We start from the raw sequence: 27,699 nt of genomic DNA on the forward strand, positions 1-27,699 counted from the left end.
AAAAAATGAAACTGTTTAGGCATTACACACACACACACGTAGTCTCCATGTTCAGGTTTTATCTCCCATCTGTATTTTTTTCTCAGACATTCAGGCCAGTGTTCAAATTGCAGGCCTACTTGAGGTTCAGTAACAGTTGTTTTGAAGCACCTTTTAATAAATGATTGTAACTTTATGTCAGGATTGTGTCAGGTGTCTAGAGTATATATGGAGAGAGCGACAGAGAGCACTACAATATTTTGTTTTTGCTGTCATACTGATGTGTCTTTCTCGTGGCTACCCATGTATTTCCATGGAGATATAAAGTTTATTTGGAAAGAAATAAATATATGTAATTTTAAAACCATTCATGATTTGCTTGAATTTAATATACTAACTCTTCCTCTTGTTAAAAATATTAAATTGAATTACATTTGGTGAAGATCACATTATGACTTGTTTAGGACTCGAAACTCAAAGTTTAGGACTTGAGACTTGACTTGGGACTTGTCGGTCTTGACTTGAGGCTTGACTTGGGACTTGAGTGCTAAGAATTGAGACTTACATGTGACTTGTAAAACAATGACTTGGTCCCACGTCTGTATTTTATATTTGAGATTCTTCAAATAGCCACCATTTGCCTTGATGACAGCTTTGCACACTCTTGGCATTCTCTCAACCAGCTTCATGAGGTAGTCGCCTGAAATGCATTTCAATTAACAGGTGTACCTTCTTAAAAGTTCATTTGTGGAATTTCTTTCCTTCTTGATGCATTTGAGCCAATCAGTTGTGTTGTGACAAGGTAGGGGGTATACAGAAGATAGCCCTATTTGGTCCATATTAGTCCATATTATGGCAAGTAGAGCTCAAATAATCAAAAAGTCCATCATTACTTTAAGACATGTTTGTTTACTACATTGTTTACTACATGGTCCCATATGTGTTATTTCATAGTTTTGATGTTGAAAATAGCAAAAATAAATAAAACCCCTTGATTGAGTAGGTGTTCTAAAACTTTTGACCGTTAGTGTTTACATACAGCATGTATAAGCTGGAAGTAGAAGCCTAAGTGTTGTTGTCCATTAGTTTACTCCAATTAGGGGAGGGATGGTAGGGTTAGGGGAAAATAATAAAGGAAAATATATTTAAAAATTATATACAGTGGGGCAAAAAAGTATTTAGTCAGCCACCAATTGTGCAAGTTCTCCCACTTAAAAAGATGAGAGAGGCCTGTAATTTTCATCATATGTACACTTCAACTATGACAGACAAAATGAGAAAAAAAATCCAGAAAATTATATTGTAGGATTTTTAATGAATTTATTTGCAAATTATGGTGGAAAATAAGTATTTGGTCAATAACAAAAGTTTATCTCAATACTTTGTTATATACCATTTGTTGGCAATGACAGAGGTCAAACGTTTTCTGTAAGCCTTCACAAGGTTTTCACACACTGTTGCTGGTATTTTGGCCCATTCGTCCATGCAGATCTCCTCTAGAGCCGTGGTGTTTTGGGGCTGTTGCTGGGAAACACGGACTTTCAACTCCCTCCAAAGATTTTCTATGGGGTTGAGATCTGGAGACTGGCTAGGCCACTCCAGGACCTTGAAATGCTTCTTACGAAGCCACTCCTTCGTTGCCTGGGCGGTGTGTTTGGCATCATTGTCATGCTGAAAGACCCAGCCACGATTCATCTTCAATGCCCTTGCTGATGGAAGGAGGTTTTCACTCAAAATCTCACGATACATGGCCCCATTCATTCTTTCCTTTACACGGATCAGTCATCCTGGTCCCTTTGCAGAAAAACAGCCCCAAAGCATGATGTTTCCACCCCCATGCTTCACAGTAGGTATGGTGTTCTTTGGATGCAACTCAGCATTTTTTGTCCTCCAAACACGACGAGTTGAGTCTTTACCAAAAAAGTTATATTTTGGTTTCATCTGACCATATGACATTCTCCCAATCTTCTTCTGGATCATCCAAATGCTCTCTAGCAAACTTCAGACGGGCCTGTACATGTACTGGCTTAAGCAGGGCGACACGTCTGGCACTGCAGGATTTGAGTCCCTGGCGGCGTAGTGTGTTACTGATGGTAGGCTTTGTTACTTTGGTCCCAGCTCTCTGCAGGTCATTCCCTAGGTCCCCCCGTGTGGTTCTGGGATTTTTGCTCACCGTTCTTGTGATCAGTTTGACCCCACGGGGTGAGATCTTGCGTGGAGCCCCAGAGCGAGGGAGATTATCAGTGGTCTTGTATGTCTTCCATTTCCTAATAATTGCTCCCACAGTTGATTTCTTCAAACCAAGCTGCTTACCTATTGCAGATTCAGTCTTCCCAGCCTGGTGCAGGTCTACAAGTTTGTTTCTGGTGTCCTTTGACAGCTCTTTGGTCTTGACCATAGTGGGGTTTAGAGTGTGACTGTTGATAACAAGTTCAAACAGGTGCCATTAATACAGGTAACGAGTGGAGGACAGAGGAGCCTCTTAAAGAAGAAGTTACAGGTCTGTGGGAGCCAGAAATCTTGCTTGTTTGTAGGTGACCAAATACTTATTTTCCACCATAATTTGCAAATAAATTCATTAAAAATCCTACAATATGATTTTCTGGATTTTTTTCTCATTTTGTCTGTCACAGTTGAAGTGTACCTATGATGAAAATTACAGGCCTCTCTCATCTTTTTAAGTGGGAGAACTTGCACAATTGGTGGCTGACTAAATACTTTTTTGCCCCACTGTATTTTATATAATTGATATATTTACCCAGAAAATATGGGGGACTGGAAATGATACAGACAATTACATTGATGGAAGCCACAATCTATCTGCAATATTAAAGCTGATCTACCCCCTAAAAAAATAGATATAAAGATTTGATATTAAGATAGATAATAATAATAATAATACAGAGACAGAAATACAGAAAGAGACAGGGGAGAGATGGATGGGAAGGGAGATAGCTGTGTCTGAGTGGGTGTGTGTTCTGATTCTGTACTCTGACTGAGATGTCTCTCCAGACAGTGCACTATTTCTGTCATCCTACTCAGTTTCCCAGCTGTAATCGAAAGCCTAGCAGCCTGCTGTGATTTTATGCTCCAGGCAAGCTGCTCCCAGACCCTTATTTTACACCAATAAGAGCTCAACACACTCCCACAGTAACACAAAGACGTGCCTCATTGAGTTGTTCCTGTTTTAGAAACAATCCTCTTTAGAAAGAGCATTAATAATCAGACGGTTATGTTATGTTTTTGAGACCATGTGGCTATTTCATCCATTTAATAACTGATTCCACAGGTACTGCCTTTGGACAAACTAAAGCCAGGATTCAATTCAAGGAGCATTATAGATAATTTACGCTTCAGCCGACCTGCGCAGTGTTTACCATGGATGTGATCTCTGCGAACATTAGGGAAAAGGCCTTTAAAAGGTGCATTGTCGGTTGTATAGTGTGCTGCACTGCCAAGCCTCGCATTGAATCTCAGCCCAAGTGGCGGATCAAAAACAGTCATTGGTCGAAAACAAATTAAGCTCTTCCTGGAGCAGACATACAGTGGACCATTTGTTTGTTTTTTATAAAGAATGTCTGCCCTGTACAGCCACCTGATTTAGAACCACACACACACACACACACACACACACACACACACACACACACACACACACACACACACAGAGCTCTTCATTCATTACACAGTACCATACTCAAAAGCAACCAAATGAACACCACTTTAACCACTCGCACAACTTATGAGACTCCAAGACCCTGTTCATCAAAGCAGCATGTAAAATATGAATTCACAGTGAATCAAATCTTTATACAACAGTCAATACTTTGCCAATGAAATGACAATTGACATGAGGATGTCATCCATGACTACTAGGATACATACTGTCAACAAAACATCAAGCCAGCAAACCACAACAACAAATCTCAAAACGCCGTCATTTGGGACAGTAAGCAAAGAAACTGCAGTCATGAGTCTCAATTGAAAGCAAATTGCAAAAGCATAAAGCAAAATCTATTGAGTGTTCCTTTAAAACGCTTTCGGCTCCAGATAAAATTCCTGGGATTCCTCGCTGTCTGGCCTGGGTGCATCCCATTTGTGGGACTGTGAACGCTGAAAAGACCAACAACAAGGCAGGAGGACACAAAAAAACTGCCCTCCCCTGTTCCTTAAAGGGTTCATCTGGGATTCAAAGAACAACAAAGCGGCAACACCACCTTTTTTGGTAAACAGCTGAGGGATGGGGCTGGATGGCCAGTCCTTGCATCCATAGCCCCGTCTAGGAATTTGAGAATGGTTGCATTTCTCCAGCCCCATCCCTCAGCTGTTGGCCAAAAAAAGTGGTGGGTTAAGGCTTTGTTGTTTAAATCCTAGATTGCACTTTTAAAGAATGGCATATGGCCACAATGGACATTCTGTTATGAGCTCTAAGACATTGGGGTGAGTAGGTCTATCTATATCACACAGAGGGTGAGTATGGTGTACAGTATACACAGCCATTACTGTTTGGCATGGTGTCAAGTTTTAATGTCACGTGCACAAGTACAGTGAAATGCCTTTCTTGCAAGCTCCAAAACCAACCAATACAGTACTCAGTATCAATGTAGCACAAATAGCATAAGGTAGAACAAAAACGCAACATCAAATTACAAAAAAAGAAATAAGAAGAACACAGGAATGGTAAGAAGATATACACAGGGTCAGTTCCAATACCAAATGTACAATGTGCAAAGATACTGGAGGGATAGAGGTAGATATATATATAGGGGTAAGGTGACTAGGCATCAGGATATACACAAATAATGGCGAAAAGTATTTGGACACCTGCTCGTCGAACATCTCATTCCAAAATCATCTCATTCCACCTTTGCTGTTATAACAGCCTGCACTTTTCTTGAAAGGTTTTCATATACTATGTTGGAACATTGCTTAGGGGACTTTCTTCCATTCATCCACAAGAGCGTTAGTCAGGTCAGGCACTGATTTTGGGCGATTAGGCCTGGCTCGCAGTCGGTCTTCAACTTCATTCCAAAGATATTCGATGGGGTAGAGATCAGGGCTCTGCGCAGTCCAGTTAAGTTCTTCCACACCAATCTCGACAACCATTTCTGTATGGACCTCGCTTTGTGCACTGGGGCGTTGTCATGCTGAAACAGGAAAGGGCCTTCCCCAAACTGTTGCCACAAAGATGGAAGCACAAAATCATCTAGAATGTCATCGTATGCTGTAGTTTTAGGATATTCCTTTACTGGAACTAAGGGGCTTAGCCCGAACCAGGAAAAACAGCCCCAGACCATTTCTTCCCCACCAAACTTTACAGTTGGCACTATGCATTGGGGCAGGTAGCGTTCTCCTGGCATCTGCCAAACCCAGATTTGTCCATTGAACTGCCTGATGGTGAACCGTGATTCATCACTCCAGAGAACAGAGTCCAATGGCGGTGAGCTGTACACCACTCCAACCGACACTTGGCATTGCGCATGATGATCTTAGGCTTGTGTGCGGCTGCTCGACCATGGAAACCGTATCCCGACAAACAGTTTGTGTGCTGACGTTGCTTCCAGAGGCAGTCTGGAACTGGTAGTGAGTGTTGGAACCGAGAACAGACGATTTTTACGCGCTACACGCTTCAACACTCGCCGGCCCCGTTCTGTGAGCTTGTGCGGCCTACAACTTCACGGCCGAGCCGTTGTTGCTCCTAGATGTTTCCACTTCACAATAACAACACTTACAGTTGACCGGGGCAGGTCTAGCAGGGAAGAAATTTGACGAACAAACTTGTTGGAAAGGTGGCATCCTATGACAGTGCCACGTTGAAAGTCACTGAGCTCTCCAGTACGGGCCATTCTTCTTTCACTGTTTACCTATGGAGATTGCATGGCTTTGTGCTCGATTTCATGCACCTGTCAGCAACGGGTGTGGCTGAAATAGCTGAATCAACTAATTTGAAGTAGTGTCCACATACCTTTGTATATACGTTGTAGTGTATGATAAATCAAAATCAAATCAAATCAAATCAAATGTCATTTGTCACATACACATGGTTAGCAGATGTTAATGCGAGTGTAGCGAAATGCTTGTGCTTCTAGTTTCGACAATGCAGTAATAACCAACAAGTAATCTAACTAACAATTCCAAAACTACTGTCTTGTACACAGTGTAAGGGGATAAAGAATATGTACATAAGGATATATGAATGAGTGATGGTACAGAGCAGCATAGGCAAGATACAGTAGATGGTATCGAGTACAGTATATACATATGAGATGAGTATGTAAACAAAGTGGCATAGTTAAAGTGGCTAGTGATACATGTATTACATAAGGATACAGTCGATGGTATAGAGTACAGTATATACGTATGCATATGAGATGAATAATGTAGGGTAAGTAACATTATATAAGGTAGCATTGTTTAAAGTGGCTAGTGATATATTTAAATCATTTCCCATCAATTCCCATTATTAAAGTGGCTGGAGTTGAGTCAGTGTGTGCATGTGTGTAGAGTCTATGGCTTGGGTTGCTGGAGTCTTTAACGATTTTCTGTGACTTCCTTTCACACCGCCTGATGTAGAGGCCCTGGGTGGCAGGGAGCTCAGCCCCAGTGATGTACTGGGCTGTCCACACCACCCACTGCAGCGCCATGCGATCGAGGGCGGTGCTGTTGCTAAGCAGTGAAGCAGTCAGTCAAGATGCTCTCAATGATGTAGATATATAACTTTTTGTAGATTTAAGGGTCCATGCCAAACCTTTTTTATGCTGATGGTTATTAGTAGCAGATGTATCAACTTCGGCTGTGATTGGGAGTCCCATAGGGCGGCGCACAATTGGCCCAGCGTCGTCCGGGTTTGGCCGGGTTAGGCTGTCATTGTAAATAAGAATTTATTCTTAACTGACTTGCCAAGTTAAATATGGGTTACATTTTCTTTTTTCTTTTTTCATAAATAGAAATAGCCTACCAAACTTGCTAACTGCCTGGTACTCAGCACTCTATTGTCCCTCTAATAACTCTAATCAAAAATCGAATCAAACACTTCATGAGTGCCCATGAGCTCATGTTGTGCAACATTTCGATAGGGTATGCAATTGCGGGAGAAAACAGAGTGATGAATTCTATTAAAAAGAGGATCCCATCAGCTTTCTTGGCCTACTATATTTATTTAGCAACTTTCCTAATATTAATCACATTGCTTCTCTTTCCAACAGGAGTACGTACAGTGGCTGTCGAAAGTATTCACCCCCCTTGGCATTTTTCCTATTTTGTTGCCTTACATCCTGGAATTAAAATAGATTTTTGTGGGGTTTGTATCATTTCATTTACACAACATGCCTACCACTTTGAAGATGCAAAATATTTTGTATTGGGAAACAAACAAGAAATAAGACAAAAAAACTGAACTTGAGCGTGCATAACTACTCAGCCCCCCTCCAAAGTCAATACTTTATAGAGCCACCTTTTGCAGCAATTACAGCTGCAAGTCTCTTGGGGTATGTCTCTATAAGCTTGGCACATCTAGCCACTGGGATTTATGCCCATTCTTCAAGGCAAAACTGCTCCAGCTCCTTCAAGTTGGATGTGTTCCGCTGGTGTACAGCCATCTTTAAGTCATACCACAGATTCTCAATTGGATTGAGGTCTGGGCTTTGACAAGGCCATTCCAAGACATGTACATTTTTCCCATTAAACCACTCAAGTGTTGCTTTAGCAGTATGCTTAGGGTCATTGTTCTGCTGGAAGGTGAACCTCCATCCCAGTCTCAAATCTCTGGAAAACTGAAACAGGTTTCCCTCAAGAATTTCCCTGTATTTAGCATCTTCCATCATTCCTTAAATGCTGACAAATTTCCCAGTCCCTGCCGATGAAAAACATCCCCACAGCATGATGCTACCACCACCATGCTTCACTGTGGGGATGGTGTTCTTGGGGTGATGAGATGTGTTGCGCCAGACATAGCGTTTTCCTTGATGGCCAAAAAGCTGACCAGAGTACCTTCTTCCATATGTTTGGGGAGTCTCCCATATGCCTTTTGTCTCTTTGTTGCCTCTCTGATTAATGCCCTCCTTGCCTGGTCCGTGAGTTTTGGTGGGCGGCCCTCTCTTGGCAGGTTTGTTGTGGTGCCATATTCTTTCCATTTTTTAGTTATGGATTTAATGGTGCTCTGTGGGATGTCCAAAGTTTCTGATATTTTTTTTCTGTACTTCTTCACAACTTTGTTCCTGACCTGTTTGGCGAGCTCCTTGGTCTTCACGGTGCCGCTTGCTTAGTGGTGTTTCAGACATTGGGGCCTTTCAGAACATATACTGAGATCATGTGACAGATCATGAGACACTTAGATTGCACACAGGTGGACTTTATTTAACTAATTATGTGACTTCTGAAGGTAAATGGTTGCACCAGATCTTACTTAGGGGCTTCATAGTAAAGGGGGTGAATACATATGTAAGCACCACTTTTCCATTTATTATGTTTTTGAATTTTTTGAACCAAGTTTTTTTTTCTTCAATTCACTTCACCAATTTGGACTATTTTGTGTATGTCCATTACATGAAATCCCAATAAAAATTCATTTAATATTACAGGTTGTAATGCAACAAAATAGGAAAAACGCCAAGGGGGATGAATACTTTTGCAAGGCACTGTATATATAGCCTACCTAGCTGGCATTAAAATTAACCATGGGAAAAGCATTCTCCAATCACAATTTTCAAGACAGGTGCATGATAATGGTTCATTCTAAATCAAAACAAATTTCACACATATATTATTTAGTATATGTACATACAAGTACATGTACATACAACATTTGACTACCACTTGCGAATGATTTATTATCACTTGTGAATGATGCCCAGCATAAGGCAAGAAACAGCGCATGTCTTTTTTTGCGACTTTTTCAAACCATAGTCGCACACCTCATGCAGCCTAGCCGAAAGGCCTATATGTATTCAGTGGCCAAAGAACTTCTTAAAATGAAGCACATTAATCCGCTTTACCACATAATTAGAGCCTAACTGGCATATATGCGCAGTGCGTGAGTTTCAAGTTTGGGGAAGATCATTTTCACTATAAAAATACACCTTTCTAATAAAAGCATTACATGCATGATCACATTTGCGGTCAACTTTGATAAGGGTGTTTTCCTGCTAATGTAACATTCACGCTTATAGCCTACTGCCAAGTGTGCATTGCTGCGCTTATAATTTGAAGAAATCGCCTCACGTTCTGATCTGTTGCATGAGGCCTCATTGCTTAAATGTGTATTTTTTTATGCTAGTAGTTGAATTAATTTGGGATTTATCACATCCCACAATTGTCCCAGACTATGTTTGGAATATTTATTTCTCGCACAGAATAGAATAGGTTGACCTTTGTACTATGGGGGATAGTAGATTGACAAAGGCTAGAGCTTTTGCTGTTTGTTAGGCCTACTCATCTGGCTGACAAAAAGTAAATGTGGACAGTTCTTCCATCACCTGACAGAGAGCCATGTGAGTGAGAGGTCCTTCGGTGCATGGAGCTGGGAGAAGGGAATTATAATTATTATATATAATTATTATATTCCGTCACTGCTACATGCCACAAAAGGCATGGATTTCTTTAGGAGGCATTACAGCCACACAAAGGGCATACCGCCAGGAAATTCAAGGTATTATCAAGTGCTTGTCAAATTGTGAATGAGAGACTGATCAAGTGTGTACAGCCTGCGCAACATTCATGCCATTCATGCAACAGTCACATGCATACAGACTTAGAATGTATTCAAAATAAAAACATATAGCCCAACGTTTGTATCACAACTAAAGTTACAAGTAAATTAAGCATATAGTAGTACCTGTTTCTTTGTTAACCAATCAACACAGAATAGTCGCATGTACACACTCCCTCAAATCGTTAGGAAAAAATATCCTTTCTATTTTATTGTATTATTGTATTATTGTATTCTTCAAACTACAATTAAAATAATGTCACAGAATTCATTCTACTAAATTAACTAGTGTAGCCCACAGCCATATGGCATAGTCAGATCAGAACCTTACATAAGGACAACTCAGAGTATGCTATTCTGTTATGGATTTACTGTGATGAGGCTATATTACATGGATTTAATAGACTTTGTAAAATGTATCAGTGACGTGTAGGTTATGCATGGACGCCAGGAGATCCTAAATGTGTGTAATACCCTGTTAAAACATGTATTTAGAACTATGGTTTGATAGTAATAATAATATGTGGATGTATATTTTGTATACCATGTACAGTGCCTTGCGAAAGTATTCGGCCCCCTTGAACTTTGCGACCTTTTGCCACATTTCAGGCTTCAAACATAAATATATAAAACTGTATTTTTTTGTGAAGAATCAACAACAAGTGGGACACAATCATGAAGTGGAACGACATTTATTGGATATTTCAAACTTTTTTAACAAATCAAAAACTGAAAAATTGGGCGTGCAAAATTATTCAGCCCCCTTAAGTTAAAACTTTGTAGCGCCACCTTTTGCTGCGATTACAGCTGTAAGTTGCTTGGGGTATGTCTCTATCAGTTTTGCACATCGAGAGACTGAAATTTTTTCCCATTCCTCCTTGCAAAACAGCTCGAGCTCAGTGAGGTTGGATGGAGAGCATTTGTGAACAGCACTTTTCAGTTCTTTCCACAGATTCTCGATTGGATTCAGGTCTGGACTTTGACTTGGCCATTCTAACACCTGGATATGTTTATTTTTTAACCATTCCATTGTAGATTTTGCTTTATGTTTTGGATCATTGTCTTGTTGGAAGACAAATCTCCGTCCCAGTCTCAGGTCTTTTGCAGACTCCATCAGGGTTTCTTCCAGAATGGTCCTGTATTTGGCTCCATCCATCTTCCCATCAATTTTAACCATCTTCCCTGTCACTGCTGAAGAAAAGCAGGCCCAAACCATGATGCTGCCACCACCATGTTTGACAGTGGGGATGGTGTGTTCAGCTGTGTTGCTTTTACGCCAAACAAAACATTTTGCATTGTTGCCAAAAAGTTCAATTTTGGTTTCATCTGACCAGAGCACCTTCTTCCACATGTTTGGTGTGTCTCCCAGGTGGCTTGTGGCAAACTTTAAACGACACTTTTTATGGATATCTTTAAGAAATGGCTTTCTTCTTGCCACTCTTCCATAAAGGCCAGATTTGTGCAATATACGACTGATTGTTGTCCTATGGACAGAGTCTCCCACCTCAGCTGTAGATCTCTGCAGTTCATCCAGAGTGATCATGGGCCTCTTGGCTGCATCTCTGATCAGTCTTCTCCTTGTATGAGCTGAAAGTTTAGAGGGACGGCCAGGTCTTGGTAGATTTGCAGTGGTCTGATACTCCTTCCATTTCAATATTATCGCTTGCACAGTGCTCCTTGGGATGTTTAAAGCTTGGGAAATATTTTTGTATCCAAATCCGACTTTAACCTTCTTCACAACAGTATCTCGGACCTGCCTGGTGTGTTCCTTGTTCTTCATGATGCTCTCTGCGCTTTTAACGGACCTCTGAGACTATCACAGTGCAGGTGCATTTATACGGAGACTTGATTACACACAGGTGGATTGTATTTATCATCGTTAGTCATTTAGGTCAACATTGGATCATTCAGAGATCCTCACTGAACTTCTGGAGAGAGTTTGCTGCACTGAAAGTAAAGGGGCTGAATAATTTTGCACACCCAATTTTTCAGTTTTTGATTTGTTAAAAAAGTTTGAAATATCCAATAAATGTCGTTCCACTTCATGATTGTGTCCCACTTGTTGTTGATTCTTCACAAAAAATACAGTTTTATATCTTTATGTTTGAAGCCTGAAATGTGGCAAAAGGTCGCAAAGTTCAAGGGGACCGAATACTTTCGCAAGGCACTGTATCCTCACCACCTGGGGTCAGTCTGTCAGGAAGTCCAGATCCAATTGCTTGCAGAGGGAAATGTTCAGTCCCAAGGTCCTAAGCTTGGTGACGAGCTTGGAGGGGACAATGGTGTATAACGCTGAGTTGTAGTCAATTAACCGTATTTTCACATAGTTATTCCTTTTATCTTAGTTGGTGAGGGCAGTGTGGAGTGCAATTAAGATTGCATCGTCTATCGATCTGTTGGGGCGGTATGCAAACTGGAGTGGGTCTAGGGTGTCTGGGATTATGGCGTTGATGGCGTTGATGTGTGCCATAACCAGCCTTTCAAAGCGTTTCAATGATTACAGATGTGGGTGCTACAGTAATTGTGGCATGAAGCCTTTTTGGGAACAGGAATGATGGTAGTCATTTTAAGACGTGGGGATTACAGACTGGGACAACGAGAGGTTGAAAATTACAGTGAATATACCTGCCAGCTGATCTGCGCATGCTCTGAGAAAATTCCCCGGAATACCATCCGGCCCCGGGGCCTTGAAAGTGTTGACCTAATTAAAAACTTTACTCACGTCGGCCTCGGAGAGCGAGATCACCCAGTCTTCTTGGTCAGTGGGGACCCTCATGCACGGTACGGTGTCGTTATTGTCAAAGCATGCATAAAATGCATTGAGTTGTCTAGAAAACAGACATTGTTGAGCAGATCATGGCTGGGTATTCCTTTTTAATCCATAATGGACTGTAGCCCCTGCCATATGTTGGGGACGCCGAGCCTGTGTAGTATGGTTCCACCTTATTCCTATATTGTCCTTTTGCTGGTTTGATGACTCTGCGGAAGTTATAGCGGGACTTCTTGTACTTGTTCCTGTCCTCAGCCATATCCTCAGGACTGTCTGGTAGCCCTGTCCTTTAGTTTAGCACCAAGCTCTGTGTTAATCAAGGGGTTTTGATTGGGGAAGCAGCAAACCTTCACCGTGGGGACAACGTCCCCGATGCATTTCCTTTTGAAGCCAGTGACGGAGGTGTTTAGCTCGTCATTGTTATCGGCGGAGTCTCTGAACATATTCCAGTCAGTGCTAGCAAAGCAGTCCTGTAGCATAATCTCTGATTCTGATGACCATTTCTCAACAGAGCGAGTCACGGGTACTTCCTTTTTGACCTTCTGCTTGTAAAGGAAGCAGGAGTACGGAGTCATGATCTGATTTGCCGAATGGCAGACAAGGGAGGGCCTTATATGTTTGCTTGTGGGTAGAGTAACAGTGGTCTTGGACTTTAACGCCCCAAGTGGCAAAGGAGACGTGTTGATGGAAGTTGGGCATTATGTGTCGTAATAACGGAACAACGTAATAACGTAATAATGGAATTCAAATCGGCAGCGACAAGATAGACAGTCTCCAGATGTATGTTTTCCAGCTTGTTTATAGTCTTCAATTAGGGCTTCACTCTGGCCTCTGTTGGAGGAGTGTGTAGGTGATACAGTGGGGAGAACAAGTATTTCATACATTGCCAATTTTGCAGGTTTTCCTACTTACAAAGCATGTAGAGGTTGTCGTGGCAGATAGGTACACTTCAACTGTGAGAGACGGAATCTAAAACAAAAATTCAGAAAATCACATTGTATGATTTTTAAGTAATTCATTTGCATTTTATTGCATGACATAAGTATTTGATCACCTACCAACCAGTAAGAATTCCGGCTTTCACAGACCTGTTAGTTTTTCTTTAAGAAGCCCTCCTGTTCTCCACTCATTAGCTGTATTAACTGCACCTGTTTGAACTCGTTACCTGTATACACACTCAATCAAACAGACTCCAACCTCTCCACAATGGCCAAGATCAGAGAGCTGTGTAAGGACATCAGGGATAAAATTGTAGACCTGCACAAGGCTGGGATGGGCTACAGGACAATAGGCAAGCAGCTTGGAGAGAAGGCAACAACTGTTGGCGCAATTATTAGAAAATGGAAGAAGTTCAAGATGATGGTCAATCACCCTCGGTCTGGGGCTCCATGCAAGATCTCACCTCGTGGGGCATCAATGATCATGAGGAAGGTGAAGGATCAGCCCAGAACTACACGGCAGGACCTGGTCAATGACCTGAAGAGAGCTGGGACCACAGTGTAAAAAAAAACATTAGTAACACACTACGCTGTCATGGATTAAAATCCTGCAGCGCACGGAAAGTCCCCCTGCTCAAGCCAACGCATGTCCAGGCCCGTCTGAAGTTTGCCAATGACCATCTGAAAGATCCAGAGGAGGAATGGGAGAAGGTCATGTGGTCTGATGAGACAAAAATAGAGCTTTTTGGTCTAAACTCCACTCGCCGTGTTTGGAGGAAGAAGTAGGATGAGTACAACTCCAAGAACAGCATCCCAACCATGAAGCATGGAGGTGGAAACATCATTCTTTGGGGATGCTTTTCTGCAAAGGGGACAGGATGACTGCACCGTATTGAGGGGAGGATGTATGGGGCCATGTATCGCGAGATCTTGGCCAACAACTTCCTTCCCTCAGTAAGAGCATTGAAGATAGGTCGTGGCTGGGTTTTCCAGCATGACATCGACCCGAAACACACAGCCAGGGCAAATAAGGAGTGGCTCCGTAAGAAGCATCTAAAGGTCCTGGAGTGGCCTAGCCAGACTCCAGACCTGAACCCAATAGAACATTTTTGGAGGGAGCTGAAAGTCCGTACTGCCCAGCGACAGCACCGAAACCTGAAGGATCTGGAGAAGGTCTGTATGGAGGAGTGGGCCAAAATCCCTGCCGCAGTGTGTGCAAACATGGTCAAGAACTACAGGAAATGTATGATCTCTGTAATTGAAAACTTTGGTTTCTGTACCAAATATTAAGTTCTGCTTTTCTGATGTATCAAATACTTATGTCATGCAATAAAATGCTAGTTAATTACTTAAAAATCATACAATGTGATTTTCTGGATTTTTGTTTTAGATTCCGTCTCTCACAGTTTAAGTGTACCTATGATAAAAATTACAGACCTCTACATGCTTTGTAAGTGGGAAAACCTGTAAAATCGGCAGTGTATCAAATACTTGTTCTCCCCACTGTATGCACATCCCACATTTCTCCACCAGTGCTGGGCCAAGAAAGCTAGCCCCCCAGCCTGCCCATGACCCTGGGCCTCTCTTTGCAGCTGCTGCCCGGGGGCCTCTTTCCCCCAACTACACCCCTCAGCTCCTGGCCCTGGAGACTCTCTCTCCCACTCTCTCCACCTCTCTCACCCCCCTCCCCCTGCCTCCCAGACAGACAGAGCTCCTGCTCTGGGGAGGATCTGGGGACACTACCGCCACATGGGATCAAGTAACCGGTGGCCCCTCGTGTTGCCGGGACTACACAGAGGGCCAGTGGACATGCACTATAAGATTTACTGAGTCAGACACTAGGAGGCATGCAGGAAAAAGTGTGAACAATGACACACCCAGCCACATAACAAATTCAATGCAGAAACAGACAAAAAGAGACTCTCAGACATAGAGACAGACATGTTGTCATGTTGATGCACTCTGCACACCTGGTGTAGCTCAGAAAAACCAATCAAAATGTGTTAAACCTTTTTTTAAATTAGGCAATATTCAACGCTGCATGTTTGGGTGTGTGTGTGCCTCAGGCCCAGTTTCCTGCCCATGGACTGACTGGTCTGAATGATTTAGCCCTGTGTGTTTATGGGTGCTGGCCACTCTCAAATTAAACAGCCTTGACAGCTCACCTTTCGTGTGTGTGTTTTAGATGCATGTTAGTGTGTTAGCGAGAGTGTGTGTGTGTCATGAGAGAGGGTAAGAGAGCAAGGGATGTATCCTGGACCTAAATATATGGCCTGTCCTCTCCTCCCAGACACACATGCATACCCACAACCACAACCTGTTTCTATATCTTATGTTTCACCAAGTCGTGGCTGAACGATTATATGGATAATATAGAGTTGGCTGGGTTTTTGGTGCATCGGCAAGACAGAACAGCTACCTCCCGTAAGACGAGGGGTGTTGGTCTGTGTCTATTTGTCAATAACATCTGGAGCGCAAAATCTAATATCAAAGATATTACACATTATTTACCAACAGTTTTCATCTATATTTTTCATAGCCAAATGGAGGGCAAGGGAGTCTATTTACCACTACAAACCGATGGCACTAAGACCGCACTCAACAAGATGGATAATGCCAAAAAACTAACAAAAACAAGAAAAAGCTCATCCAGAGGGGCCTGCTCCTAGTGGTCGGGGACTTTAATGCTGGAAAACTTAAATTTGTTTTACCTCATTTCTACCGGCATGTCACATGTGCAACCAGAGTGAAACTCTAGACCGCCTTTACTCCACACACAGAGACACATACAAAACTCTCCCTTGCCCTCTATTTGGCAAATCTGACCATAATTCTATCCTCCTGATTCCTGCTTACAAGCAAAAACTAAAGCAGGAAGCACCAGTGACTCGCTCATTACGGAAGTGGTCAGATGACGCAGATGGTAAGCTACAGGACTGTTTTGCTAGCACAGACTGGAATATGTTCCGGGATTCTTCCGATGGCATTGAGGAGTACACCACATCAGTCACCGGCTTCATCAATAAATGTATTGATGACGTCGTCCCCATACGTACATACTCCAACCAGAATCCATGGATTACAGGGAACATCCACACTGAGCTAAAGGGTAGACCTGCCACTTTCAAGGAGCTGGACTCTAACCCAGACGCTGAAAATAAATCCTGCTATATGCCCTCTGACGAACCATCTAACAGGCAAAGCATCCATATAGGAATAAGATTGAAACATACTACACCAGCTCTGCTGCTCATCGGATGTGGCAGGGCTTTCAAACTATTACGGACTACAAAAGGAAGCCCACACGCGAGCTGCCCAGTGACACGAGCCTACCAGACAAGCAAAATGACTTCTATGTGCACTTCGAGGCAAGCAACCCTGAAGCATGCATGAGAGCACCAGCTGTGTGATCACGCTCTCCTTAGCAGATGTGAGTAAGACAGGTCAACATTCACAAGGCCACAGGGCCAGATGGATTACCAGGACGTGTACTCAGAGCATGCACTGACCAACTGGCAAGTGTCTTCACTGACATTATTCAACCTGTCCCTGACCGAGTCTGTAATACCTACATGTTTCAAGCAGACCACCCAAGAACACCAAGGTAACCTGCCTAAATGACTACCAACCCGTGTCACTCACGTCTGTTGACATGAAGGGCTTTGAAAGGCTGGTCATGGCTCACATCAACACCATCATCCCAGAAACCCTACACTCACTCCAATTCCCATACTGCCCCAACAGATCCACAGATGACGCAATCCTTATTGCACTCCACACTGCCCTTTCCCAACTGGACAAAATGAACACCTACATGAGAATGCTGTTCATTGACTACAGCTCAGCGTTCAACACCATAGTACCCTTTAAGCTCATCACTAAGCTAAGAACCCTGAGACTTAACACCTCCCTCTGCAACTGGATCCTGGACTTCCTAGCGGGCTGCCCCCAGGTGGTAAGAGTAGGCAACAACTGATCTGCCAAACTGATCCTCAACACGGGGGCCCCTCGGTGGTGCGTGCTTAGTCCCCGTCTGTACTCCCTGTTCAACCACGACTGCGTGGCCAAGAATGACTCCAACACCATCATTGAGTTTTCCGACAACGCAACAGTGGTAGGTCTGATCACCGACAACGATGAGACAGCCTATAGGGAGGAGGTCAGATACCTGGCAGTGTGGTGCCAGGATAACAACCTCTCCCTCAATGTGAGCAAGACAAAGGAGATGATCGTGGACTACAGAAAAAGGAGGGCCGAGCACGACCCCATTCACATCAACGAGGCTGTAGTGGAACAGGTCGAGAGCTTCAAGCTCCTTGATGTCCACATCACCAACAAACTAGATCCCCTCACGTGTCTGGGAGACCCATAAGGTGGCCAACAATTGGTCCAGCATCGTCCGGGTTATGGGAGGGTTTGGCCAGCCGGGATTTCCTTGTCCCATCGCGTTCCACCGACTCCTTTGGTGGGCCAGGCGCTTGCAGGCTGACTTCGGTCACTAGTTGTATGGTGTTTCCTCTGACACATTGGTGCGGCTTGCTTCCGTGTTAAGCATGAGGTGTGTCAAGAAACAGTGCGGCTTGGCAGGGTCGTTTTTGGAAGACGCATGGCTCTGGACCTTCGCCTCTCCCGAGTCCGTACGGGAGATGCAGTGATGGGACAAGACTGTAACTACCTATTGGATATCACGAAATTGGGGAGATAAATGGGTAAAAAAAAATATACAAACTGCATTGTTGGTTTAGGGCTTGTAAGTAAGCATTTCTCGTTGTATTCTGCGCATGTGACAAATACAATTTGATTTGTTAGAACACAAACGTGTCTGCAACTGTGTAGGCCTACAGTATAAAGTGTCCAGTTGTGTGCTTTAACATCTGAATTGTAACATGTTCCACCTCTGTGCCCCCCCGACTGACAGGGCATCCCCCTCTGTGTTCAGTAGCTGTGAACATCTCTGTCACACACAGTCCTCCCGCAGGGTGTACCCCTGTCATTCTAGGTGTGAGATCGCTGTCAACTGACAGACACACAGACACACAGACAGACAGACAGACAGACAGACAGACAGACAGACAGACAGACAGACAGACAGACAGACAGACAGAGATTGAAGTAAACTAATTAAATCTATTTTCCTGTCTGTTTCTTGGAACGACTGAGGCATATTCTGCACAGCAGGGCTGTGTTCATAAGGGCATGCAACTCAAAACGTTTTAAACATTTTTCAATTGTGAACAGAACTCCCACCCTGTTTCAGTCGGTTTTCTTCCATTTGATGCCTAGTGAACACATCCCAAATCTTCCACAGCTGGGGAGAGAGACAAAGGAGCTTGTCGAGCATCGAGTGGTTAATCTACCATCACCCTTCGAGGACACCACCACTACCAGACCACCAATCATGTGTCTCCGTCCCGCCCTCCTCACACGGACAGTGTGAGACTGGACCCCACCTCTGGACCTGGGAAACCCCTCCCTGTTATTCAACACATTTGATTATATAATGTCCCTGGAAGCATTGAGGCTACCTAAGCTTCTCTCTCTCTCTCTGTGAGTGGTCCTTACCACTTTTGTCAGGGTTCTCATAAAAACCTAAAAGAAAAGTTTTCTATTTACAGTCACCAGGTTCTTGTTCGAATCACACACAGCATGTTACCCGAGTAGTAGGTAAAGCCAAGCACTGTTACCCAAGATACTGCTTTTAAATGACAAATGAGCTACAAATAATGTCATGTACATAAGGTACTTTTGTATTATAATATGCCTACATACCATGGCTGGGATAGACTATGGGTCGGATTAAAGAAAGCTCTGGTCAATCAAATCCTCTCTCTCTCTCCCCCATCTTTCTATCTCCTCTCCCTCTCTCTCGCCCCACCTCTCTCTCTCTCTCTCGCTCTCTCTGGAGTCATCCGTATTCCAGAGCCTTTGAGTAAACCCCCACCCCCTCCACTCCCTGTGTTGCCACGGGAACGGCAAGAGACAGGTTCACGTGTCATCTTCCTTCAGATTCCTCCTGGCTCTGGTGTGAATTTATATTCATGCACAGCAGCAGCCCCGTATACAACACAGAGACACACACAATACACACTCTCACACACAGGCGTTCCTATCATTTTTTTTACAATTATCTTCACAGATATACACACATCTAACACACACGCGCGCATACACGCGCACACACACACATTGATTATGGTCAGAAATAGCCATGGGCTCTTCCTAGTGTTACGATCGTGTTCCTGGTGCACAGACACAACTAGAGGGACAGACATATCCAGCCCCGACCTAATCACAGCTACATGATTAAGTAATGACTGTCTCCCCCTCCCTCTCTGTCGCTGTAGCCAACTCTAAATATAGGCAGGTGGGTACACTACTTCCTGGGTTCTTATTGCTCTCGCCTTCAGATAATTATGTTTAATTACCCTCTCCACTAATTTGATGTGATGATCTCTCTCCGTCTCTGTGCATTTCTTCGATGACACTCCACCATCCATACAGTGTCTAGCGCTATTGCTCTCTCTCTTCATCTCTCTGTCTCCTATTGTTTCTCCTGCAATTTCAGAACCATTTGCAGGGATAACCATCTCGAGACAGACAAAGTTTTTTTTGTTGTGTGCTCATTTTCAGTAGGTAAAGAGGAGTGTGGCTATGTAGACAGTGGCATTGCTCTCTCGCTGTTGATAGAATACTAACTAGGCTCTCAGGGCTTATAAGAAGAGAGAGAGAGAGAGAGAGAGAGAGAGAGATGGGTGAGAGATGGGTGGGTGGGTGGGGGTGAGAATGGACAGGAAGCTGAAGCATATTCCAGTCATCCATACCTCCAGGTTTGCTATAATAAGCTAAACCCAGGCATTGGCAGGCAGATATTTTTCTTGATGGACATACCTTTACATAAGCGCACACACAACAAAAAAACACACTCAGAAATTAACACACACCACCTCCCAACACACCACCAACCCAGAAACACCACACTGCTGCTGAACATTTTGGCCTGAGAGAGAGAGAGAGAGAGAGAGAGAGAGAGAGAGAGAGAGAGAGAGAGAGAGAGAGAGAGAGAGAGAGAGAGAGAGAGAGAGAGAGAGAGAGAGAGAGAGAGAGAGAGAGAGAGAGAGAGAGAGAGAGCAAGCACCTGGCCTCACCCTCTAGAATTTCACCTTTATTTAACCAGGTAGGCCAGTTGAGAACAAGTTTTCATTTACAACTGCGACCTGGCCAAGATAAAGCAAAGCAGTGCGACAAAAACAACAACACAGGGTTACACATAAACAAACGTACAGTCAATAACACAAAAGAAAAGAAAAATGTACAGTGTGTGCAAATGTAGAAGACTAGGGAGATAGGCAATAAATAGGCCATAGAGGCGAAAATAATTACAATTTAGCATTAATACTGGAGTGATAGATGTGCAGATGTTGATGTGCAAGTAGAGATACTGGGGTGCAAAAGAGCAAGAGGGGATATGGGGATGAGGTAGTTGGGTGTGCTATTTAGAGATTGGCTGTGTACAGGTACAGTGATGGGTAAGCTGCTCAGACAGCTGATGCTTAAAGTTAGAGAGGTAGATATAAGATTTTTGCAATTCGTTCCAGTGATTTGCAGCAGAGAACTGAAAGGAAAGGTGGCCAAATGAAGTTTTGGCTTTGGGGATGACCAGTGCAATATACAAAAATAATGGTGTTGCAAAAAAGGTCCAGTTGCCAGGACCACGAATACAAATTCCATCTTGACACCGTGACCTAGAGCACACAAAAAACTGTACATACCTCAGCCTAAACATCAGCGCCATAGGTAACTTCCACAAATCTGTGAACGATCTGAGAGACAAGTCAAGAAGGGCCTTCTATGCTATCAAAAGGAACATAAAATTCAACATACCAATTAGGATCTGGCTAAAAATACAGTTATAGAACCCATTGCCCTTTATGGTTACGAGGTCTGGGGTCACAACCAAGAATTTCACAAAATGGGACAAACACCAAATTAAGACTGCATGCAAAATTCTGAAAAAATATCGTAAACCACATAATGTAAAACACATGCAGAGCAGAATTAGTCCGATACCCGCTAATTATCGTAATCCATAAAAGAGCCATTAAGTTCTACAACCACCTAAAAGGAAGTGATTCCCAAACCTTCCATAACAAAGCCATCACCTACAGAGAAATGAACCTGGAGAAGAGTCCCCTAAGCAAGCTGGTCCTGGGGCTCTGTTCACAAACACAAACAAACCCCACAGAGTCCCAGGACAGCAGCACAATTAGACCCAACCAAATCATGAGAAAACAAATAGATAATTACTTGACACGTTAGAAAGAATTAACAAAAAACAGAGCAAACTAGAATGCTATTTGGCCCTAAACAGAGAGTCCACAGTGACAGAATTCCTGACCACTGTGAATGACCCTTGCTATTGAGAAAGGCCACCGAAAGCAGACCTGGCTCTCAAGAGAAGACAGGCTATGTGCACACAGCCCACAAAACAAGGTGAAAACTGAGCTGCAATTCCTAACCTCCTGCCAAATGTATGAACATGTTAGAGACACACATTTCCCTCAGATTACACAGACCCACAAAGAATTTGAAAACAAATCCAATTTTAATAAACCCTATTGGGTGAAATACCTGTGCGCGATCACAGCAGCAAGATTTGTGACCTGTTGGTACAAGAAAAGGGCAACCAGTGAAGAACAAACACCATTGTAAATACAACCTATAGTGATTTACTTTCCCTTTTGTACTTTAACTATTTTCACATCATTAGAACACATAATACATGACATATGACATATGACATTTGACATATGACAGATGACATTTGAAATGTCTTTATTCTTTTGGAACTTTTATGAGTGTAATGTTTACTGTTCATTTTTTATTGTTTATTTCACTTTTGTTTATTATCTATTTCACTTGCTTTGGCAATGTAAACATTTGTTTCCCATTCCAATAAAGCTCCTTAAATTGAATTGAGAGAGAGAGAGTCCCATGCAGACTCCCAGTCAGTCACGTCACACTCTCTCACCTCTCCTCCCCTCCCTGTGGGCCACTTCACCAGAGCTGACCTATATCCTGAGGGGGTGGCAGGCTGACTCAGGTCCTGGGTTGAGTCCCCTCTGCCTGCCTGCTGCCACCACACAGCGGCCACACAAACGGGCCCAGATCCGTGGAGCAGCAGTGGCACGTCTGCTCGCTGCATGGGGACGAGTAGGGGGACGAGGAGGAGGGGTTTTTGTGTCTGTAACATGGACCCCATCTGGGATGGGCCCTGGCCGTCACCATGGCGACCCTCCGACACATAGGGTCTCCGTCTGGGCGATAGACACCAGACCCTGTCTCTGTCCGCGTCCTTGTCCACACTGCCATTTATCTCTACGAAGATGAAAGCATTGATTGAGGCTTGACGCATTGCAAATGCCTCATCATCATATAGCTAACACCCTAGCAGTAGATCTGTTACTGTGCAAGTGTTATTTCCTGGGTGTTTTTGATGCAAGTTTTGACACATTTTACATAGCTGTTAAGAAAGGACAAAGAGTCTGGATATGAATTAGATGCAGAAAAAAAACACAAAGCTAACGTAGCTAACAGCTAACCCGCTAACAAAGGGGCCAAGTGTCCTCTTTACTCAATGTTCCAGTAAACCACCAAGGTTTAAGCCCATGGAAAGCCTCAGGCAAGAATGGGGCTGCATTTGAAAAACAACATTGGAGCTTTGGCTTGTAGGGAACACACCACGGTTAGCGTGATTAGCGCATACATGCACTCCTGTGTCAGTCAGAGCCTACAGACAAGTACTGTCTCCACTAATGATCTATTTCACAAACGTCATCGACTTATTGGGGCACAAATAGAACAATGTTGAGGGGAGCTTGTGTCCATTCACACCAGGGTTGTGTTCATTAGGGCACACAACAGATTTTTTTGTTGTTGTATGTTTCTCAACAGAAAATGTAAATTAACGCTGATCACCATCACCATCAATACATTTAATCAAGAGCACATACATTTGCATGGAACCACACTTTACAGTGCAAGGAACCATTTTTTGTTGTTGAATACTTTGAGATATTGTCAAGGTTGTCTACACAGACCGAGAGGGAGACAAGGAGAGGGGGGCAGAGGGAGACAAGGAGAGGGGGCAGAGGGAGACAAGGAGAGGGGGGTAGAGAGAGACAAGGAGAGGGGGGCAGAGAGAGACATAGGGAGAGAGAGAGAGAGAGAGAGAGAGAGAGAGAGAGAGAGAGAGAGAGAAGAAGAGGGGAAGACAGAGGGAGAGAGGAAAGGAGAGGCACATACCCAGCAGCCCTCTGTGATTGCCCTGTGCTGACAGTCCAATACTGCTGCAGCTCTGAGCGTCTTTTACCTAGAGTGGAAACACTATTGATCGTACTGCCATCCGGTGCTGAAAAGGTTTCAAAAAACGTTTTGTCTTACGTTATTTAGCTAGCTAGCTTGTGGCGTGTGTGTGTTTGTGAGTATGTGTCCTGCTGGGAGAGGAATGAAACCTTGATAGAAATTATGCAAATATTACGGACAATGGCAAGGGCTACAGGGAGGTTTTTTTGGAGGGGTAATCACACCAGGTTGAACACAATATTGGCTTCTAGCGAAATGAGCTCGCTGGGTTTTCAATGGAATTTCAGTTGTGTCATCATCTCGAATTTTCAGCGTTAGGTTTCGGTAGAATTTAAACCAATTATAGATTTGGTTTAGCTTATTTAGCATAAACACAACTCTAAATGACTGATCCTCAGAACTACTAATACTCTCAACACACCTTGGCCTGCATTCTGTTTCTGTCATGGCCTGATCTGTTTCACCTGTTCCTCTGATTGTCTCCACCCCCTCCAGGTGTCACTTATTTCCCCCAGTGTATTTATCTCTGTATTTCCTGTCTTGCTGTGCCAGTTCGTCTGTATGTTTAGTCAAGTCAACCAGAGTGTTTTTTTCCCCATACTCCTTTTGCTATTCTCCTTTTTCTAGTCTTCCCGGTTTTGACCTTCTGCCATTCTGCCTGCCTTGACCACGAGCCTGTCTGCCACTCTGTACCTCCTGGACTCTGATCTGGTTTTGAGCTTTTTGCCTGTTCTCTTGCCCACCCCTTTTGATTATTAAACATTGTAAGACTCCAACCATCTGCCTCCTGTGTCTGCATCTGGGTCTCGCCTTGTGGCTTGATAGTTTCACTGTAAAGACAGAAGTTTTACCCCAGCTGAAATTGTTGCAACCCCTATTACTAGCCTATTCAACCTCTCTTTCGTATTGTCTGAGATCCCCAAAGATTGGAAAGCTACCACAGTCATCCCCCTCTTCAAAGGGGGAGACACTCTAGACCCAAACTGTTATAGACCTTTATCCATCCTGTCCTGACTTTTTAAAATCTTTGAAAGCCAAGTTAATAAACAGATCACTGACCATTTCGAATCCCCACCGTACCTTCTCCACTATGCAATCCGGTTTCCGAGCTGGTCACGGGTGCACCTCAGCCACGCTCAAGGTCCTAAACGATATCATAACCGTCATCGCAGCCGTCTTCATCAACCTGGCCAAGGCTTTTGACTCCGTCAATCACCGCATTCTTATCGGCAGACTCAATAGCCTTGGCCTCTCAAATGACTGCCTCGCCTGGTTCACCAACTACTTCTCAGATAAAGTTCAGTGTGTCAAATCGGAGGGCCTGTTGTCCGGCCCTCTGGCAGTCTCAATGGGGGTGCCACAGGGCTCAATTCTTGGTCCCTCTTTTCTCTGTATATATCAATGATGTCGCTCTTGCTGCTGGTGATTCTATGATCCACCTCTACGCAGACGACACCATTCTGTATACATCTGGCCCTTCTTTGAACACTGTACTAACAAACCTCCAAACGAGCTTCAATGTCATACAACACTCCTCCCGTGGCCTCCAACTGCTTTTAAATGCTAGTAAAACTAAGTATATGCTCTTCAACCGATTGCTGCCCGCACACTCCCGCCCGACTAGCATCACTACTCTGGACGGTTCTGACTTAGAATATGTGGACAACTACAAATACCTAGGTGTCTGGTTAGACTGTAAACTCTTCTTCCAGACTCACATTAAGCATCGCCAATCCAATATTAAATCTAGAATCGGCTTCATATTTTGCAACGAAGCCTCCTTCACTCATGCTGCCAAACATACCCTCATAAAACTGACTATCCTACAGATCCTTGACTTCAGCGATGTCATTTACAAAATAGCCCCCAACACTCTACTCAGCAAACTGGATGCAGTCTATCACAGTGGCATCTGTTTTGTCACCAAAGACCCATATACTACCCACCACTGCGACCTGTATGCTCTCGCTGGCCCTCACTGCCTATGCGTCGCCAAACCCACTGGCTTCAGGTCATCTATAAGTCTTTGCTAGGTACAGCCCCGCCTTATCTCAGCTCACTGGTCACCATAGCAACACCCACCTGTAGCACGTGCTCCAGCAAGTATATTTCACTGCTCATCCCCAAAGCCAACACTCCCTTTGGCCGCCTTTCCTTCCAGTTCTCTGCTGCAAATGACTGGAACGAATTGAGTCTTATAGTCTTATATCTCCCTCACTAACTTTAAGCATCAGTTATCAGAGTACCTGTACACAGCCAATCTGTAAATAGCACACCCAACTACCTCATCCCCATATTATTACTTATCCTCTTGCTCCTTTGCACCCCAGTATCTCTACTTGCAAATCATCATCTGCACATTTATCACTCCAGTATTAATGCTAAATTGTAATTACTTCACCTCCATGGCCTATTTATTGCCTTCCTCCCTAATCTTCTACATTTGCACACACTGTACATAGATTTTTCTATTTTTTTTCTATTGTGTTATTGACTGTACGTTTGTTTGTGTAACTCTGTTGTTTTTGTCACACTGCTTTGCTTTATCTTGGCCAGGTCACAGTTGTAAATGAGAACTTGTTCTCAACTGGCCTACCCGGTTAAATAAAGGTGAAATAAAAAATGTAATAAATAAATAAAAAACATCTCACCACCATGAAGAGTCTGGGTCTGAACTACTGACACAATCTTTTCTTTGGGCTAATCACCTTCTTATAGAGTAAATAAATCAGGTAAAATGGCCTCCTAACTCTGGACCTAGATTAAGACTAGTCCTGGATTAAAAATGATGTTCCATGTAGAATCTCCATTGAAATAGCTTTTTAGTCAAGAACTAGTTTTACATCATCTGTGTAGGGGAAACTGGCCCTGTTCTTTAGACTAGATTGAATTATCAGTGTAGTTATTCTCCATTTGCTTTGTTCTGAATCTGAACTTTCTCATTTCATAGTATTCCTCCTCCTCAAAGTACAACAAAGTGGTGGAATACGAAGCTTATCCAACGAGTGAATAGTTCAAGTTTATTTCACATATTAACTAAGGAGCAGCTCCAAAGGCCAGGGTTCCACAAGGCCATGGGCCAAGTAAAACACAGGAAGTTGAATCGAGAGCCAAAATCCCTTGTATGGAGGTGTGGTGAGAGCTGGCCTGTGCTGGCCTATGGGCCCAGTAGTATATGGGTTTGATGGGTGAACATCTGACATATCACTCTCTGCTTTTTGATGAGGGCTACCATGGGGATACAGTCCAACAAGCCCTTGGTGGAACCACGATTGAGTTACCGAAAGACAGGCTGTATTTACCAGAAAGAAGAGAGGTGGAGGAAGGGAGGAGGGGCAGAGGAAGGGAGAGAGAGAGAGAGACAGAAGAAAAGATAGCAGACAGCGAGAGAGAGTGAGAGAGGGGAGGGAGAAAAATAGAGACACAGAGGATAGACAGAAGAGAAAAGGGGAGGAAGGATGATAGCAAAGAGATAGAAGGATGGAGAGAGAGAGAAGACGATAAAAAAAGAAATAGAGAGATTGGAAGAGAAAGAGAGAGTTAGAAAGAGAAAGACAGCAGGAGAGAGAACGAGAGAAAGAGATGCACAGCTGCGCCCGTTCCCCATGCTCTCGGAGGAGCCGTCACCGGCACAGCTGCGCAGATGCTAGTGTGATCTGCTACGCTGAGCAGAAGCATTACTGCTCTGCACCACAGCACGCATACACAAACAGACAGACACCCGGCACATGCACAATATACACACACAAACACCACATTTCAACAAGACGTTCCCACTGTAAATACAAGAAATGATTGTGCACACAATGCTCATGCACATGGGAACACTCGCTGACACAAGATCAGCTTGTCATCCACCCAAGCACGTTGATATTTGTTGTCATGATTCTTGCCCTGGAGGCAAAACTGAGCGATTTCCGCTAGATAGGCCAGCTGCAGAGTCA

At 43.6% G+C, this 27,699-nt stretch overlaps 1 protein-coding gene across 2 annotated transcripts in view; it reads right to left on the reverse strand.

The window, feature by feature from the left end:
* The window catches only part of LOC110495938 (B-cell CLL/lymphoma 9 protein), a 106,879-nt gene that overhangs the window by 66,763 nt on the left and 12,417 nt on the right, over positions 1-27,699 (reverse strand). The window contains exon 2 of one of the 2 annotated variants that reach the window (XM_036952441.1): positions 22,022-22,053. The exons of the other annotated variant lie outside the window; for it this stretch is intronic. The gene's annotated coding sequence lies outside the window, so the exon portion shown is untranslated. The remainder of the gene's footprint in view (positions 1-22,021; positions 22,054-27,699) is intronic. 2 annotated transcript variants of the gene reach the window in all.

This window comes from Oncorhynchus mykiss, chromosome 18, assembly GCF_013265735.2.
Source record: "Oncorhynchus mykiss isolate Arlee chromosome 18, USDA_OmykA_1.1, whole genome shotgun sequence".
Classification (NCBI taxonomy): domain Eukaryota; kingdom Metazoa; phylum Chordata; class Actinopteri; order Salmoniformes; family Salmonidae; genus Oncorhynchus; species Oncorhynchus mykiss.